This window comes from Brassica napus, chromosome C2 (genome assembly GCF_020379485.1).
Source record: "Brassica napus cultivar Da-Ae chromosome C2, Da-Ae, whole genome shotgun sequence".
Lineage (NCBI taxonomy): Eukaryota > Viridiplantae > Streptophyta > Magnoliopsida > Brassicales > Brassicaceae > Brassica > Brassica napus.
Genome location: NC_063445.1, coordinates 39577440 through 39594371, shown reverse-complemented (window position 1 = coordinate 39594371; position 16932 = coordinate 39577440). Strand labels below are relative to the sequence as shown.

Here is a 16932-nt window from a genome sequence, read left to right as displayed (position 1 = left end):
TCCGCCCTACGGATGGAAAGCATGGCCACTTCGGGTCGCGGAGACAGAGGCGCCTGTTGGGGTCAAAATCTGTCACGACGGAATCAATGTCTGAAAGTCCGTAAAAATCGGACTGAACGTTTTTACGAAAAATAAATCTTCGGAAAAGATTTATTCTTACGAAGAGCCCTGCGGAAGAAACACGAGACATCGGAGAAAAGCCCAAAAAAGGTCGCACGGTCGCTACGTAGCGACCGAGCTCGAGCCAAGCTCGGTCGCCACGTAGCAACCGAGCACACGTCCCGCTCGGTCACAACGTAGCGACTGAGCTTGAGCCAAGCTCGGTCGCTACGTAGCGACCGAGCGTCCGTCCCGCCCGGTCGCTACATAGCGACCAAGCTCGTTCGCTACGTAGTGACCGAAAACACGTCCCGCTCGTTCGCTACGTAGCGACCGAGCTCGAGCCAAGCTCGGTCGCTACGTCCGTCCCGCTCGGTCGCTACGTAGCGAACGAGCGTGTGTTCCGTTCGGTCACTACGTAGTGACCAAGCTCTTCTGAAACGTCGATACGACGCGAATCCATGCATTCTCGTCTACCCTTCGATGCTGTCTCCCGAAGACCGTAGCGAACCCATTTCATGTTTTCTGCCATTCGAAGTCATCAATCAAACTTTACGATAAAATTCGCGGAAAGTTTGTTTTTATCGAAAGAAGTCGTAATAAACGCTTCAAGTCGAAAGACGGCCCAAAGGGACCTAAGGTATGACTCGAAGCCCACCTTACGATTTCTTAACCAGCAGCCCGTAAACCGTGGGATGGTTTATGCTTGGTTCGCAAGGAAAGATAAATGTCAAGTTTCCGCAGATAAATACGAAATTTTGAAGATAATTACAAAGATCGGGAAAATGGAATATCTCCATTTTTAGGCTATGACGGCTTAAGGGCAGAAGGGAAAAAGTGTAAACCGACCTAGGAGCGAATATATAAGGAGTCCTAGGCGAGAGGCATGAGGGACAACTTTTTAGACTCAGAACTCTCGGCATTTAGAAACTCTGAGGCATTATTCTCGACATGCTCTGTTTCCATGACTGGCACCCGATTACCAGACGAACGTGCACAAGCAGTTCGATCTCTTGGTTCACTCTTGAACTACGTTCGGCTTGATCCTTGAAAGGGGTACGTAGGCAGGCTTTCATAAGGTTCAGTCCGAAATCAATCAAAAACCTTTTCTGTATTTTCTTCGTCTTTTGTTATCGAGCTGCGAGTCAACTAGGTTTGAGCTTTTAGGCCACTAGAACTAGGTAACTCGCTGACAGCCTTTGCGCCCAAAGCTTTTATGATCTCTTGTAATGATCGCAACGCTCTCACGCGGACTCGAAATAAGATCTACTGTTTTCTCTAAACTCGTTTGTTATCTTTTCATGATTTCCGCATATATTTGGTCACTTGCCGTTGGCTCTCGCAGAGATCCGGGACCTCCGGGAAATTAGGGTTTTACTAGTTTCCTAATTTAAACGTAAATTGACAGTTCGAATTATGGTTCCCACAGCGCCTCACCTACCTCTTTCGTCCCTCCTTCGACCCCGGCCAAAGCCAAATGCCTGACGTGGATGGCCGCTAGGGAGTCGGGGAAATCAGCGATCCTCGCTAGAGAGGTCTGAAACTCAGCGCGCATGACTTCCTTGGCTTCTCTGATCACACAACCCGATGATCCCTCTCCACTCTTGACCTTGCGCTTTAGCCGACGCAACTCCGAAAACTTGGATGCCCTTGATTCTTTCGCCTTAAGCAAAGAGCTTGCGGTCTTCCCAAGATCCCGCTCAATCTCGCCGATCCTAGACTCAAACCGAGCCTCCTCGAGGGAATGAGCATCCTCGATGACCTTCAACTTCCCTTCGAGCTGCGACGACTTTTCGAGACGCTCGACCTCCGATCCGCATTTGCTGATTATCCCGTCAATCAGCAAAACAAACTGCAAGACGAAAGGGGGTGCCAAGAAGCGATCAACACGCACGTACTAAGAAAGAGAGAAGGTTTTTTCTCGAAACAAACCTGGACGCGATGTCGCGACGACAAACCCGAACCAAACCTTGAATTCCTCCAGACCCCGGGCAGGACACTGGCCTCCGGATCCTCGCTAGGAGACGCTTCGGGTCTCTGCTAGGAAACACCCCGGGGATGACCCTCGCGAGCATTCCCTCCTCCGGGAGAAATATAAATCTTCCGATACGGGGATCCTCCCATATTTCTGAATATGGAAGAGTTTAATTCTATTGGCCGACTAAGACCGACCTAAAGACGACTATATAAAGGGAGCCCAAACTATAGAACAAGGGATCGACACTTGGAGACTAAGAGATTAGAGCTAGGCGGCTAGAACTAGGGTTCATACATCAATCTATTGTAGTTCCTGCTCTTTGACCTGATAAAACGTCTCTTTCAATCTCTTTACTCACAAATCCTTACCAAATACAAAGCTTGTCCATCGTTCCGTGGTACTCACAAAGATCCTATACAAAAATTCCCTAACAACTTTCTCTCACGACTTGCTGAAAAATGATGTCTATAAGAGTTGAAAGACATCTCAGGATCAACACATGCCAAAATTGGAATGTAACAGCACAGCATTGGGAATCTTCAGCATAGGATGAATGCAAGTGAGGTTGCTAGAGAAAGATTAAAGAATCAGTGGACCAGAGGAGATGATGCCATAAGAAGCTTCATTGGCACTTGGTTTCAGATGAGCAAAGATGAAGTGGACACTTGCATACAACCAAGTGGTCACTTTGATTATTACTAGCCAAAAACAACCTCCAAATTCAAGCTAAATGACTGTAACAAAACGTTGAGTGAGAGGCAACCCAATATTAGGTATTTTCTTTAAGTTTTAGTGTTTACGATTATTTATTTTCGTTTTTTACTTTTAAAGCAGGTTATTAAAAAAATAGAAAAACCATAAAAAAAACCAAAAACAGAACCATGGAGCCGTTTACTTGTCATCGACCGATGAGATCAAGTCAACATCGTTCGACAGCACAACACCAGTAAAGATCGATAAACACTTCCCTGTGTCGATCGACATCGACATCAGCGTTCATGTATGTCGTTTTCCTTGTTACATATTGTCCTTATGATTTATGTTATCACCAAACTCCGACTAGATATACACTGGGAACAGTGTAATTTAAATCTGGGGGAGGTTTACTGATTTTAATTTACCTATGAGTTTTATAAAAAATTTCAAAAAGTTTTTATTAAGTCAAGAAGGGGACAATGAACTTTTACAATTTTCCTTACTTATCTAACCACTCTTTAGCACTATTCTTAGATTTATTGACTGCAGATTGTACTATAGATGCTAAAGTGGGTCATCATGCCAATAATTCACACTTTCTGAGAATGTTTGAAAAAACCAAGCTGACCTCCAACCTAATTGAGCTCAACTTGCTTATCTTGGGGCTTGGTATACATTGGATCGGAATCCACCTGCAAGTCTGGAAGGTATTAGACTTAGTATCCCAGGTTTTCCTTCCACCTCTCTTTGGCATCCATATATATTTACAAAAGATTGAGATGATTTCTTGCGGTGTAGAGGGGTAGGAATGTCTCCTGCAACCTCATTATTCTACTCTAATAGAATGATCACACATTGTTTGGAAGCGAGGGGTAGATACATTATCGATAACCCCACTATTCGCCTACAAATTTTCCCAGTAAAACAAAAAAAAAATCAGATTCAGAAAGAGAGAAGAGAGAAGGGGAACCAGAAAAGTTACATTTAGGTCCAGATACTTGTTTGAGTTGATTCCATGTGTTCAATGATTGATACTCCCAAGGTAAAGCCTACACCTTTATTATTTATATGAATGAAATGAGGTTAGTAGAGGGTTAGTCAGACATGATTAGTTAAATTGTTGGATGAATGGAATTGGTTGCTAAACTAGGATATTGCATAAAACATACTTCTAAGTTAAGATTGATTTGATGTTGTTTGCAATATTGCTGAGGTGATGATCGTAAGTTCTTAAACTGTGTAAGTCCCTGCTGTTTTCAAACCATTTCCAGGGAGACTGTACGTTGTTTTGCTTGAGGACAAACAAAAGAGTAAGTCTGGGGTGTTGATATACCATGGATTTTATCCATTTTTAGCCATCGTATATAGGTGTTTTTAGATACATTATAGTTTTTTTTGGAGTCTTTTTAGTATGTTTTCAGGTTTTGGAGTGATTTGGAGGAAAGTGGTGATTTTGGTGCATTTGGAGATAAAATGATAAAGACCTGTAGCTGACCATCGACCAGGCTGGCGATCGATGATAGAAGATGATAATCGATCGACACACACTCTGTGTTGTTGATCGACAGCGTAGCGCGCAAAGGCCAGATTGGTTTCAGCCGACTTTAAGCCCAAGTCCCACAAGAATTACCATATTACCCCTGACGAGTTTTAACCAAATATTTATGTGCTTTGCCATTGTTCTAGGCAACACATGCTTTCTACACTTTCCTACTTTCATACTGCAAAACACTTAGAGTCTTAGGTTTGGAGAGAAGATCCAAGAGCTTTGTGATTGGAAATCCAAGTGTTTCTACTTTATTCTATTTTGAAGTTTTCTTACTTCTTTGTAATGAATTGCTTAGCTATGTCTGAGTAGTTCTCTTTGTTAGATTTAGGGTTCAGATATTCATAACGGATTATCGCAAAATATAGTACTGCTAAGTATTAGGATATCCATCAATTAAACTGTTCTTAATGCCTATGTTCTAGAATAGCTAAATAGGACCTTGCATATAGATATTAGGGCTCAAGCGGAAGCTTGGTTCTCTGTCTGAAATAGTTTAGATTGTGCTAGGATTGCTAGAAACAATCGGAAGCTGATTTAGTTAAACCTAGTGAACACGTCAAACCCGTGCGTAAAGCTTCCTAAAAGGTTCATCGATTGGCAACTCAATAGTTGCATCGATCGACGGGATGAAAGGTCTATCGATCGACAATCTTTAGTTGGTATCGATCGACACTTTCTCAAGATCAACAAGCGACAGCTGAGGTCTTAGATCTGGCAATAGATAGTCTAGAAATACGGAAGTTGGTCACTGTTTGAGTTCTAGAATATCCAATATATGCTAAATATCTAGATCTCTATAATCATGATTGTCTGAATAGAAACCGTAAGTCTAACGCATTTCATATATGTCTTCAAACCCCAATCAATCAACCGAACAATTACTTGTCCACCACTGTTATTTACATTTAAACATGTTTGCCTAGCTTAACCACATAACTTCTAGATATTTTGTGTGTCTTAGCTCCCCGTGAATTCGATCTCTAAGTACTGCAACTTGACCTCATATTTTAGAGAGTACAAATTACTCCTTAGGTTAATTTGAGTGATATCAACTGCATTCTTCGTTCCATTCAAATTTCTTGTTTTCCTTTAACAGCTTGTAAAATGGGAGGCATCTATCTGTAGATCTTGAGATAAAGCGATTTAATGCGGCTATTTTACCTCTGAGTCTCTGAACTTCTCTTATTGACCTTGGTGGTAGAGTGTCGATGAGTGCAGAGATCTATTTCGCCACGAGGTACCCGAGGAATTCTCCGGAAGCCACTCCGAATGTGAATTTTGTTGGGTTTAATTTCATCCCGAACTTATCGAGGATATTGAATCATTCATGGAGCTGGAGGACGTGATCGCTGGCTTTTGAAGATTTAACCAGCATGTCGTCTATGTAGACTTCCATCATTTTTCCGAGCTGCTTAGAAGACATCTTGTTCACCAGTCTTTTATACGTGGCTCTGGCGTTCTTTAACCCAAAGGGCATTACTTTATAACAACACCTGCCGCGTTCGGTGATGGTTCATGAGGATCTGATTGTAACCGGAGAAGGCATCCATGAAAGAAAGTAGCTCGTGCCCCGCTGTGGCTTCTACCAGTCGATCGATGTGAAGTCATTGAAATCAATACACACTCTCGTAATGGAAAGTAGTCCTTCGGGCAGGCTTTGTTGAGGTCATTGAAATCAATACACAATCTCCATTTCTCTTTTTTTTTACAACGATAGGTTTTGCGATCCAATCCGGTATTGGACTTCACGGATGGAGCCAACTTTCAAGAGTTTGCCGACCTCGTCATTTACGGCTTTAGCTCGCTCTGGTCCTAACTGTCTCTGTTTTTGCTTCATTGGTTTGAATGTCGGGTTGACGTTTAAATCGTGGGAAGTTGATGTCGATTCCCGGCATGTCTGCTGCGGACCATACGAATGTTTGGATGTTTAGCTTTAGAAAGGATAATAGCTCATGTCTAATTTTTGGAGAGAGGTCATTCCCGATGTTGACGCATTTCTCTGGGAAACGCTCATCTAAAGGGACAGCAATCGGGTGATCCTTCTCAGGGTCTCTAATTGATAGATTGCGAACACGCGTCTGATTCGTCTCCCGGAGGTACATCTTCTGGAATCCGGTCATGTAGCAAGCTCGTGACTGTTTCTGACTCCCGCGTATGGTCTTATTGCCAGTCGAAGATTTGAACTTCACACACTGGTGGTAGATCGAGGGACGTCTTTCATTTCGCGCAGCCAAGGGCGTCCTAGAATGGCATCGTAGAGACCAAAATGATCAGCTACTGCGAACTCGGTTTTCAGTTCGAGGTCGTAAGCTTTTACGACTATCGATACAGTTCCCAATGGTTGCACTGTGTTCCCCCCGACGCTAATGAGGGGTGTCACCTCGTGATCAACTATCGGGTTTGGGTGTCTGATTGACCAGGGGATCTTTTGTGAGAGGACGTTAGTTGCATATCCGGTCTCGATGAGGATCTTTGAAAAGGCAGTTCCCCCGAGCTCTAGTGCAATAACTAGGGCGTCATAGTGGGGCATATCAAGCTTAATCGTTTCATGTTCATAGAAGATGATGCTTTTATTTTCTGATACCTCTCCTCTGGGTATGGGCGGTTCGACGTGTGATTCGTTCGTTGTTTGTGATCGAGTGCCGGTCCGTTTGTCACTGGAGAGGGCGACTCGCTTTCTGGCAGGGACTTCTTTTTTGGGTCGGTCATTGTTCTCGTTTTAGTGGGTAAATCACTGTAAGCAGGGTCTTCCAGCGATGTCAATTTTCTTGATCCCGGTCTGGGGAGATCGATATCAATCGTCTTATGCCTGATGTGGCCTGATCGGGTTTGGTTGGGATCCATAGTCGTGCTTAGAAACTTTATCACAGTTTTTTAACAAGGATGCTTTTTGTTTATCTTCCCCACAGACGGCGCCAAAATGTAGATCCTAAAATCTTCACTAAGTATTTTGTAGTGATTAAATGTTAAATCTAGGGAAGAAAAAGGATGTGGGCGACAATATTCTTAGAACACAACGATATAATCAGATTTCGGCTGGCGAGAATGGATTTTATTGTTTAAATATGGTTGAATACAATGAAGAATGAGATCGGAAACTACAAAGAAGATCGACAAAAGGAAAGGGCTCAATGCGAGCTCGAAGGAGGTCGATGTGTGTAGTAAGCTTTCTCTAGGGTTTCTCACGTGTTTTCTCTCTTGTTCTAGCTTCCTTCTTATAGCCGATCCCTTTCGAGATCTCCTCAACTTCTCCCTCGATCTTGCGGCTTTGATCTCGCTAAGTTTGAACTCGTCCTCTTGGTTTTGGGCCTTTGTTCTGCTTGGCCTTACATGACCCATCTTTATCATGGCCCAAATGCGAATGGACCGAAATTGGGTCCATCAAGCACCATATTGGTAAAAATGGATCTTTGGTTTCAGCAATCATTTGTCGAGTCATTTGGATCCGTTCTATGATTCCATAAAGGATGGGCATGACCCCACTCAAAATCTTTAAGACCGAGATCGCTGTGAGAGTAAGCCCACCATGTTCTTGCTATCGATATTACTACCCCAAGCCCTCTCCTTCAAAATCTAAATTTCCAAAAAACAAGATTAGCTCTGCGTCTCAAGGAAAAAGACAATCATAATTTAGTGGGATGATAAAAACTCTTTCACTGCTTTTTCTTATTCGATCCAACAATAAGAAATAATAACCATCTTCCGTCTTGATTATCTCCATGTAAGCTTGGCTCCAAGTGATGAGGACTGGACATCACGATGTGATGTAAGCCTAAGCTAACAAAGGTTCACAAGACTCTGATGGACAGATCTCTTCAGCAGCGGGTGGATAGAGGTGATTGACTCTCTCAATCTATGGGGTGATTGAATCTCTCAATCCTTGATGAACCAGACTTGTTTGAATCTCACAAACAATCCTAATCCAGAATTCTATAGAACCAAATGAATTTCTCAAATGAATCTAAAGACAAGAACAACTCAAAGACACATTTCTTTGAAAAGAACACATTACTTTCTAGTTAATACTTAGATAAAAAGTGGGTTTACAATTTTGATACTACTAGGCTTATATAATGCTCAAAATAAAAGAAATAAAACAGAAAACCTTCAACATTTAAAAAAAAAAACTTGCTGTTTGGAGTAGTTTGGGGGAATTTGGCCAGATGGAAGGGATTCTTTTGAGTCTTTATAGCTTGGGCATGAATTGATGACGCCTGGGAATATCCTGATTTACTGAAGTATCTTCAAAGCTCCACAGAATGATGGAAAGAGCCGTTGGAGATCTTAGAGAAAAATGCTGCTTGAATCCAAAAAGGTAAACTGCTCCATATTCTTCTCTTCTTGATACTCTGGTAGATGTAAGATGTCTCCTGGTCTCCATATCTTGGTTTAGTAATGATCAAACCAAATAATTGTCCAACTTTCCATGTTTAGTTCCGGTTTGATTTGATTGTATTCTTCAAGGATCCGCCTGATCCAGTGTGTGCTGCTGCTTCTTAAGGGGTTGTGGAGTGCTTCTAGAAGTAGCGCAACGTCTTCTAGATAAGGCAAGTCAAGCCACCTTTGACTTGAAAATGGCATATCTTCTAGAACATTAATCCTTTTGATGTGAAACTAATTATTCGCGTGCTCTTGTTGAGTGTAGTATCCAGAAAAATCAGTTTCATGAATAAATTCCTCCTGGTTTGTAAGATATGGCGTTTTGATTGCACATATGTCCTGGTTGGCTTTTTTAGCTCTTCTCGGTTTCATGTTCTCCAATGATTTGCTCTTGGTTCCTTTCTCCTTTTCTGATGATGACTTGATGTCCTCATCATCAAGTATGAAGAACTGCGATTGATATGCATTGGACCAGGTTAGACCTTGTTTGATGTTAGGTTGATAGATTATAATGGATGCTAAATTGATAGATGTATGAATCATATGACATAAGAACCCTTATACCAGTTAAAGGACAATTATGGACTGCCTTGTGTCGCTGCGAATGATTGATTGCTATTATGCTTGTGTGATTGGTTGTTATGCTCCTTGTTTAAATGTCTGGTAAAAGCTAAGTGGGTAGAAAGAAGTGAACGTTTAAGGTATTAGATGAATGTATGAATGTTAGTTATGTGAGATTGTGAAGTGAATTGTGTGTAAAACCAAGAAGGGGTGGCGCCTAATGAATGAGTTAATGAGAATGGTAATGATAATGAGAATGAAGTGATGTTAAGATATCGAGAGCGGATGGCGTCTATAAAGTAATGATGAGTTAATGATGATGAGACCGCAAAATGACGGTTAGTGTTAATGAGCGCCGTAAGATTGAGTCATGCCAAGTTGTGGCAGCAAGTACCGCATGGCAGAAAGGGGTCAAATGGATGTGAGCTGGTAGTTGCGCAAGAAGACATGGGACAGTTGTTAAAGTAGAATTTTGTGGGATAAGCCGACACGAGGAGGGACATCCATGAGCGTGCCATAGGTCCTTAGAGTCTAAGTTGGTTGTAGTCAAGTCCATGTGTAGTAACGAGTGGGTTATTGCAATGGTTGATGTAGCATTTTAGTTAAAATGATGTTATGAAGGTATTAATTGTGTGCATGATCGTCAGTGGCTAGTCAGTCCACATTCCCGCATTTAGTATTATAGAGTTTCCTAAGGGGAGACTTGTCTAGAACAGCTTCACTGAGTTACCCATTTACTCATGCCTTTACTTTCTATTTCCCATATGCGCATGACTGTAAGTAGATTTATGTGGACATGGATGGGTTGGATTTCACAGAAGGCGTTCGTTGACTCATGGGACTAGTAACGGGATATCTCGGATTGTCTAAAGTGAAATGCGTGTCCATAACATCCGCTCTGAACCCTGGTCGGACGACGAGGGAGCAGGTCGTTACAATTGGTATAAGAGCCAGGTTAAGATTCGTTAGTGCTATCCTAAGGAGCTAGCATTTCCGCTGTTTTTGAAAACCTATTTCAGTTTGTAAGAAGTGTTTGCGAAAGTTTATGAGCAGCTAAAAATGTAGCGAAATGTTTTCAAACCACCAACTATATTTATATTTCTATTATGGTTATGACCGGATATTTACATGCAGGATGTCTTCGCAAGGCAGTGATGATCGTGGGACGATCGTGAGCGTCGTGGGACAGAGAGACTGTCCCACACGTCGGCAGAACCCTCTACACCAAAAGTGTCAGGGAGTTCCCCCAGGACATACATACTTAAAGCGCAAGTACCTGTGGCTTCATTGCCAAATCTTGGAGGAGCAGAGGCGTCAGAATTGCTAGTTTGTTCCATCATTTCCTAAACCAGAACCCGAGGCGAATCTGGAAAAGTGAGGAAAAGACACCCGAAGAGGGCAAAGCCGGTGCCCGAGATGGAGTGGATTCATGTGTCGCATGTTGGAGAGCCGCCCAAGAAGAAGAGGGGACGTCTGCGAAGGCCCCTTTGTTGCTCTCACTTGATTCTTAATTCGTTGCCATGTTTCCTTTCATTGCAGCCAGCATTTGCGCTTGGGTTTACATTATTCATAGCATGTCTTCATTACACCGACGAAAGGAGAGCTGTTCCTAAATGTATATACTTCTTTAGGCATGAGCGATCAATAGAGAGTTTCTAAGATCTTGTCTTCTTACCTTCTTTGTTCATTTCTCTCTCTATTGGCGGCAACGCCATTGTTGTACTGGAGATGTCGGGATTGGAGGATGGATTCTCAGCAGAAATGTTATCCGTACAGGGATACTCTTATACCTACGACAACATATTTCTACCGCACATCGACTTCTCCACAGACGCCGTCTCGCTACCACATGCCTCAGCAAGCATGTTCCACTATCGATCCACTGTGTCGCTTCGCCAATGTATGCCGTGTCCGAGTCCCACATGGCTGTTTCCATGGCCGCTCTCAGTGGAACCAGAATTGTGCACTATAACTGTGACATCGCCACTCAGACTTTCTTCATTCGCCATGGCACATCTCTCTGTGTTCCGATTACGTTCGTATTCAAATTACCAAAACATCAGATTGGTTTCATTGATGAGTTTGGTCCTTCTTCTTTCGATTTTGTCTCGCAAACAGATAAAATTATCTACTCTATATTATGAAAAAGGTTACAGATTGACATTGATTGTCTTAGTGGAATTGCTTTTTGTTGCTTGATTCTTCTGGAGCTAAGTTTGGTCATTCCTCCTTCGTTTTTGTTGCTATAGTGGAGTTTTCTGGAGCTTGATTTCTTATTCGGGCTAAGATTGGACTTAAAATTGAAGCCAAACACATTCCATGCTTACTTCTCTTATCTTCTGAAAAATGACTCTTGTTCAACCTTTCTCTCGTTGTTGTCCCACTAAGATATGTCTTTACCTTCCACTCTCTCTCTCGTTGTTGTCCCACCAAGATATGTCTTTATCTTCAACGACGAAGAAGCTTCTCATCAAAAACAACAACCCATTGTAGTAATATATTTAGAAAAATGTTTGTTTTAAATTTCCAAAATGGTTATTGGACAATTACTGTTAAATCCGGTAAACTGTTTTATTTTATGGTTATAATCTGTAATAACCGGCTTATCAAACAAGTATCTGATTTTGTGTCAATAATCTTAACTCTTCAATGTAGTTGATTTCAATCCTGAAAACATTTGTAAGAAAATTTAAGATTTAATAGATGACTAGTACCAATTCTATCTTGATTAACAATGGTATATCCGTTAATAAACTTGTTGAAACTTACATTTGTTAGAATATGTAAAACCAATAATTTTAGAGTTTTGGTTTAAATGTTTATGGTTTAGGTTTTAACGGTTAGGGTTTAGTGTTTATGATCTAAAATCTAAACCATGGGTCAATAGCCGGATTAAAATGCAATATTCAGTAATAAAGTTGTAAAAACATATTAAGCAAATTGCACTTTGTTAATTACGAAAATAGCTATAGAGGAATTATTGTTGGGATCCGGTAAATTATTTTATTTTTTTGGTTATAATTTGTAATAACCGGCTAACCAACAAGTATATGATATTATATAAATATTCTGAACAATTCTTCAATCTAGATGATTTTAATCATGAAAACGTTTGTCTTAAATTTAAGATGTATTAACTTGTACCGACCCAAATTTCGGTCTCGGAATTAGTTAGCCTGCTAAGGCCCATGCCAATTCCCAAAGCCCAATTGAATGTTTATAAAACTCACCATCTCTCTAGTTTAGTTCCTGCAAATCAAAGAGAGAGAGAGATAAAGAGAAGAAATGGAGACTGCATGGACAACCCAAGTCGCCGGAGTCACCGCACCACGAGTTCACGCCAGTCTCGTCATGACTGTTCGCTGCAGTAAGAAATCGCCAGGAACCACCATCTTTTTAAGTTTAGCTTTGGCCGTTCATAAATTTTGAATAACATTCTAACAGTGACGAATTTCGTGCATGCAAGCCCACACCTGTGTTCATCTCATCGAAACGAAGCCCTATCCACCGACCATGCCGCAATCGAAGTCCGGATGAAGCCGCACGCACCGTCAGAAGTTTTGTCATCACTGCTTGTGCATCACAGGCGCCACTGCCGGAAATCGCCTCCGCTGCCAGATCACTGCCTCGGCCCCGCTAGACCACCGCCAGACCACCACCAGATCACCGCCGGACCACTGCCGGACCAACACCGGACCACCGCTGAACTGCCATCTCGCTGCCGCTGGACCACCGTCGGACCGCCGTGCTGCCGCCGCCTGACCGCCGGTGTCTTGCCAGTGTCTCGGTCAGCCGAGTTGACTCGGTCAGTCAGTTGGTTTGACATGTTTAAATTAATTGCGAATCGATAAGGATAAACCCCTTAGATAAAATTAATTAGATTTCGGTTAGGTTAAACCAGTCGATTTAATTAATTTAATTTCTGTTAAGGTAAACAGAATGGTCCAATTGGAATTTATTTCGGTTAAGAAAAACCGGTTGGTGTAAAATCAATTCCAATCTGGTCAATGGCTGACAGGGTTGAATTTTCTGTAAACCTTGGCCAGACATGTTTTCAATTGTTCTAAGGACGTTCTAACTCATAATTTTGCCATGATTTCAGATTTGGAATCTATTTGAGCAGTTGGACTTCATAGACACCACTTTTCCATATTGCTTAGGTGAGGGTCTATTCCCGAACTTCTCGTACACGGCTTAGGATTTCAAATAAATATATTTTATTTTTAATATGTTTCGTCTGTGTGAAATCGAGTTTGTCATTGCTTGTTTAGTTTTTAGATTTTTTCCTTAAATCGGAACTAGGAAGTTAAATGATTCAATATTGATTGCTTCACTTAACGTAATTCTTAGTTAAAATTGTTTGAGACGGATACAGAGATGGACTTCTGTATGCCGGATTGTATGAGAGGCTACGGCCAACCAGTTGAATGGCTGGACCGTAGTCTGGTGTGGTCGATAAAATGTATGAGGGCGGTGACACCGAGCACTCTCTCGGCAGTGTTTTGTTTTGCCCGTTAGTGGGCAGCGAGTGAGCACCTCGTTAGGACCATTGTTTTGTTGTTTGGGTACTTTAGGTACCGTGCTTGAAATGTGTTAAATAAAATTATATTCATTCGGAGTTCTATTTCCGGGTCCAAGGACATCAGGTTTAGCATCTCATACATCACTGAGCGACTCCCCTATTGTTCACCCCTCTTTTTTCCCATTTCAGGTGAGATAAACAATTATGTGATATTTGGACGGAATTGGTGCTACTGGACTTTTCTTTCGGATTTTATTTGGGCTTGGGTGAGTGTATTTGGATTTATGGGTTTTTATATTACGAGATATTATTGGTGGTCCGTCGTCCTTAGAGAGAGAGAGACGAGTGTCACATTGTTTTATGATGCGCGTCGGGAATGACACATTGTCCTCCAGATAGAAGGTGACGGGTGTCACAATTTTGGTATCAAAGTGGGGTTATGTCCCAGTTCCGACCCGAGATGGCGGTTAAGGGATTTGGTTTTCATCAGTTTTCAACGTTTTAAAAAAAAAAATATATATATATATATATATATATATATATATATATATATATATATATTATATTTGGAAATTCTTTTAGCACCATTCTATCCAGTAATTACTAACTCAATTGTTTCTTTCATGCCAATGAGTAAAACCATCGTCATTTGACTTTTAACTAATAGGGTTCCAGCCAAATGTTCGACAGATGGATGATGTCACTGTTTGACAGATTGCTCATGAGTTTATCAGTTTCTTTGGTCATTGTTCCGAGGTTATCCAAGAGTGGATATGTGACGTTTCTGCCACCACCCCACTTCAAGCAATTTCTCCATGAGTTTTTGTTTTGGAGATTATGTGGTGTGAGGTATGAGCTATTGGTTGGCATGTATTGTTTTGTATATAAGTATATTGACTATTTAGTGTTTCAAAAAAAAAAGTGTTTCAAAAAAATATATCGACTATTTTGGAGATATGCTTGGTTTGTAAACTAGTGGGGATCGCTCTTAGACTGGGGATGCGCCGACTGTGTTGCGTTGATATTGGAGTTACGTTTAGTTTTGTTTGCCAGTTTTTGGATGTATTGATCGTTAGACATGTGTCAGTTCCCACAGCTGACATAGGACACTCTGAACTATTATTTTACAAGTTTGACAAACTGAAATAGGAACTGAAACGTAATCATTTGCATTTGCAAGTTGATCTCTAGTAGCTTTAGATTTTTAATTCTCGTTCTTTGAATATATTCGCAAGCTTTACATTTCGGCAATATTCTGGGAAATCTACTGACAAAAAGATTACCCAAATAAGTAACTATATCTGGTTTATGCCATTTAGTAGGCCTGTCATTTGACTACAAGGATCATTTCATCATTTTATCATGCTCGGCTACTCGGTTCTGCAAATAATTGCTATTTTTGCACACTTCTGCAATTACCATCCCACTTTTGTATATTGGCTTCATTAGGCATTTTTTTAGGGAATTTGCGGTAGATATACAAATTATAAGGCAATATTAGATAAACGGACACAGAGACTGTACATTTTTTATTAATACAAGTATGCCCCTATATTAAAAAAAAGTGGAATACTGATACAACCGGTACCCTATCTACTCTAACACTAACATTTCGTCTCTCTCCTTGTGATAAATTTTATTTTTTTTTCCTTTTTTTCATCTCTCTGAATCAGTCTCTTGAGTGCTGCCAATTTTTGAAAGAGTTCCGAGTCTCTTTCGTTTCTCCATCATCTTCTCCATCATCTTCGCAAGCTCTCCATTAACCGGTTTGACCGCAATACACAAACATCCACCGGTTTAGAGATAAAGAAACGACGGTGACGGTGAGTTCCATCGATATCTCCGTATTTTATTGTCTTTCTTTACACAACTGTGTTTGATCAATACTAGATCCTTAACGGTAAATCTTTATGTGTTTTTGATCGGTTTATGGTATAATCTCATGCTTTGATTAGGCCCCACAATGGTGATTAATTAGCATCTAATAGCTCTTTTAATTCGTTGATTATATAAACGCAGCGTTTTGCACGAACAAGACACAAGCTCGTGTTCGTGATCTGTTTATGGTATAATCCAACGCTTTGATTAGGCCTAAAAATGATGTTCAATTAGCATCTAATAGCTTTTTAATCTCTTTATTTATAGATTGTAAAAACGACACCTTCTTGTTCTTGATCTCTTTATGGTATAATCTCATGCTTTGGTTAGACATGACAATGATGATTAATTAGCATCTAATAGCTTTTTAATTTCTTTATTTACAGATTGTAAGAAACAGCAGCGTTTTGGAAGATATTCGAACAAGACGCAAAGCTGTTTAGCTTTTGGTCTACATGGTAATAAGATCTTGTGCGAATATTCTCGACGTATCAACTTGAAACCTTCTGTTTAAGATTGTGTGGTTAGCTTATCACGGTGGTTATCCGTGGATGTGTTGTTTCTTTTCGCTGCTTGTCGGTTCTTTGGGGCTTCGGGGACTGGCCCTGTTTCAGACCCTTTGTTGCGGTTACTCTTCAGCACCTTCAGTCGCTTGCCGTGTTTGTTTGGAGCTTCTGCTCCCGTTCTTCAAGCCTGAGAATGAAGCTTCGGGTGGGTGTCGCTGCCTCTTCGACGGTTGAAATGCATTATTCCTCGAGGAAGTGGCTGGAGTCGGGAGATAAATCTCCGCCTACCACCTCAAGAGCCCCTGTTCTTCATCGAGTGTCTTTCATCTGTTAGTTTGGACTCACAGCTTCTCCTTTGCAAAGTTTCTGGTTTGGCTGGATTTGGTCTCATTGGTAGTGTAATAGCCGGGGCCAGCTCGCCAATCCGCCTCCTCCTGTTGCCGTCAAAGTATCCCCGGGATTGCTCCGTTTCCAACCATACCCAAGACCAGTCTTCTCATTTGCAGTTTACAGTGAATGAGTTGCTTCTTGGTCTTCCTATGGCCAATAGTTAACCTTATGATCTCCTAGTTTAGCTTTAGTCTGTTTCTTATGATTTAGACTAAACCTATTTTGTATCTAAGGGGCTTTTTTTTATCTTTTTTGGGGTCTCTTTGATAGAACTTTGCTTAATTGCAGCTTTAGGTTCATGCTTGCTTGTACCTCTTTGCCATTTCTTATTGAAATGAATTCACATTTTGTCAAAAAAAAAAAACTTGAAACC

At 41.2% G+C, this 16932-nt stretch overlaps 2 long non-coding RNA genes across 4 annotated transcripts; one reads left to right on the top strand and one right to left on the bottom strand.

The window, feature by feature from the left end:
- Positions 1-8294: 8294 nt before the first annotated feature.
- LOC125581691 lies at positions 8295-11824 on the bottom strand. The gene is made up of 2 exons (XR_007319350.1): positions 10540-11824; positions 8295-9152 (listed from the first exon to the last, which is right to left on the bottom strand). It is a non-coding gene; the product is annotated as an uncharacterized LOC125581691 (long non-coding RNA).
- A 681-nt stretch (positions 11825-12505) lies between these two features.
- Positions 12506-16932, top strand: LOC106426728. Of its 3 annotated transcripts, none has more exons than XR_007319349.1 (5): positions 12506-12630; positions 12708-13068; positions 13366-13423; positions 15459-15608; positions 16050-16932. It is a non-coding gene; the product is annotated as an uncharacterized LOC106426728 (long non-coding RNA). The 3 variants fall into 3 exon arrangements; XR_007319348.1 differs by having other exon boundaries at positions 12508-12630; positions 12730-13068; XR_007319347.1 differs by having other exon boundaries at positions 12511-13068.